Below are 3,219 nucleotides of genomic sequence, written 5' to 3'. Positions count from 1 at the left end.
GCCCCGGGCAGGGGGCCGCGACGGCTCGCCCTGGGCAGAGGGCCGCGACGGCTGAAGTAGTCTTTTTTTAAAAAAAGAAGAAGAAAAAGTGTGTGTGTGTGTGTGTGTGTGTGTGTGTGTGTGTGTGTACAGTCAAATTGGATCTGACCGGTACAGGAGACTGCCCCTTCTTCTCCAGCAGAGCATGAAGTAGAGTCTGGGTTCCCTCCCCCGAGGTGCCTGTCGGGGCCTTGGTTTCAGCTGTCCACACCACAGGAGTGGGCAACGAGTTTAAAGCCCCTGATGGCTCTGGGCGCTGACTCTCACCAGTGACTATGGATGAAGTCACAGGTGATATTCAGCCGGTGCCGGGCCTCTTCATTTTTAAGGCAAGGGACTCTGCACATTGAGTTGTAGGAAATTTGTAGAAATTATTCATAAACTGAGATTGTATCAGCAATTTAGCTATGCAGGGAGTCGACTGCCTTTCACATAAATATAGTCTATTAAGCCCAATAAATGCACTCCACATTAAATTTCCAGTTAGCCATAAAAATGGCCATTCTAATGACACCCAACAAAGAGGGGGACATGTCATGGAAAGTAGAAAGGGACAATAATCTTAAATAACTAGCTAAAATGTTTGCTTTTGCAGACTTAAAATATATCAGCATATGAACACATTTCTAAGAAGCCTTCTGGAGATGGAAACTGTACTAGCAAAGGATCTTGGAATTTCAGCATTATTAGCTTCGAAGTGCTAATCTTTCAAATCGTCTTAGCTATATAAGAGAGAGCAAGTGTGAGATCAGGTAGGTGGGAGACTCTTATAGTGTTGGTTCCACTTAGAGAGAGATGTTATCTATGAAAATTAGATTTTTTAAAGACCTCTGAATTCTCAAGCATTAATATACTTCTTTCTGAGAATCTTACTGCCATCAAGAAACAAGAGGCAGAGATTGTAGCCTGTCTTTTGGGACCACGGATTCTCTGGAAAGAAAGAATGAGTTTGTCAGAGTCTGTTGCATTTGGTTGAGCTCATCACAGATCTTACCTTTGTTCTTCTGCAAGACACCAAAGCCTGTGAGGCTTGGCAAATGCTGGAGCATCCTCCCCTTTCCACTTCCCCAGTTTCTGCTGTAGGCTGAAGCCCAGCTCACACTCAGGCTGGCAAAAAGAAACATTGCCTGCCATATCAAGGGGCTGCAGTTCAAGTGTGGTCTGAACCGTGCTCCTTTCCACTGCTCCAAGACCTCAAGACCACCCTATTGCTGCCCCATGGTCCTAGGCCAGGAGTGTCAATATCACAGATACTTTCACCTGGAACATGGCTATCTGGCTACATCATGTGCGACTTACTGAGCTCAAATAGAAGAGGCCAGGTGGAATCATGGTTTCTACGGGGCAATAGTCACCCCACTTCAGACAGGTCTAAAAAGGTAGCACCAACATACCTTCACAAAACATCAGGATACTCTGGGACATTGTATAGCTACAACAAACTAACATCTACTAAGAAAAGAATGTCAAGAAAGCAACAGTTTGCCTCAGTCATCATGAAAAAATAATAAAACAGTTCTCCTAACAAAGCAGTCCCAATGAATATTTCAGATAGAGAAAACCAGAAGATAAATTAATGAGAAGTTATTTGAACAGTTACAGAAGAAAATGCAAATTATGGAAGAAAATATAGAAGCCATTGTTTTTTGTTATTGTTGTTATATGCCGTCGAGTTGCTTGAGACTCATAGCGACCCTATATACAATAGTCCTAAACTCTGCTCTGTCCTGTGCCAATCACACTGTCTCTGACACACCCGTCCCGATTATCCCAGTCACTGAATCAATCCATCTCATAGAGGGCCTTCCCCTCCTGTGCTGTCCCTCCACCCCACCAGGCATGATGTCCCTCTCCAAGGACCTCTCCCTCCTTACAACATGTCCAAAGTATGTTAGACAGAGCCTCAGAATCCTTGCTTCCAAGGAGCCACCCAGTTTAACCCTTTCCAGGATGAATCTGTTTGTTTTCCTAGCAGTCAATGGTACCCTCAATACTCTTCTCCAGCACCAAAGCTCAAAGGCATCAATTCTCCTTCTATCCTCCTTAGTCATTGTCCAACTCTGTGATGCATAGCAAGCAATTGTGAAGACTATCACCTGCATCAGATGCACCAGACTGACATCATTGCTCTTTGATACTCTGGAGAGGTCCCCGACAGCTGACTTTCCCAATGCAATTAATATTTTGATTTCATGGCTGCTGGTACCGAGTGTTGATAGTAGAGCCCAACAAACTAAAGTTGTTAAGAATCTCAATCACTTCACTATGGGAAGCCAATACTAAATATTTGTAATAAACTAAATGTTATTTCAGGATGTGGGAGAGGTGAGATACAAGCCAGAGTTCACCCTGAGGCACTAAGGCAAACCTTAGGGGTTTACCAGATTCTTGCATTTGCTAACCCCTCCCTCCTGAGTCAAGGGGAAGGTTTTCAATAGAAAGAGCTTGGTTTCATTTGCACTGAATTCTCTTAGTGATTTACTTCCAGATAATTTTTAATAAAAATAGAGAAGCTTGGCTTGGGGTCTTCAGATAAGAACTGCTGGCCCCCTGTTTTATGCTCTCTGTTCTATCTCATTGCTGGCTGTATGTCTCATTATTAATAATTATAAAATTACTTTATCATCGGTCTGCAACACTTCACCATCTATCATATTTTTGCCAATCGGCCCAGTGGTGAAACTCTTCATTTTCCTGATGTTGAGCTTCGATCCATATAGTGTTCTGCCCATGAAATGCCCCTCAAAAGAATAATCCACACGTTTATAAATACAAATAAGCACTTATTCCAGAGTATCCACTAGTGGAGGTTTTCTCCCACAGTAGGAGGTGGCGATGGAAAAAAGGCCTGAGTTCCCCCCCTCCAACAACTGCTTCTATGGTTTTCCTTGGTGCCACTGTTGAGGCGGGGAGATTGAGATCATGGTTGGTGGGTCAGGGGATCAGTCATGTGGGTTGGCTTTTGACAGGCAGGCTACTTCGTCCACCTTTACTTTTTTGTGTCACGTAGATACTAGTTAATACTTTACTTTTCAAGGACAAATAAGACTTTATACCCAGGGCATTCGTATTTGCCTTAAGCTAAGAATTTTTTTTTTAAATTTAGGTTGTTTATTTTTCATTTCAATGAACATCTACAGAGATTTTGGAATTCCATTCATTCATTGTTGCACCCTTCTC

The sequence above is a fragment of the Elephantulus edwardii genome, unplaced genomic scaffold (genome assembly GCF_000299155.1).
Source record: "Elephantulus edwardii isolate Elephantulus edwardi_28Jun2011 unplaced genomic scaffold, EleEdw1.0 scaffold00277, whole genome shotgun sequence".
NCBI classification, from domain to species: Eukaryota; Metazoa; Chordata; class Mammalia; order Macroscelidea; family Macroscelididae; genus Elephantulus; species Elephantulus edwardii.
The sequence above is the reverse complement of the archived record's forward strand: the minus strand, read 5'-3'. Positions refer to the sequence as shown.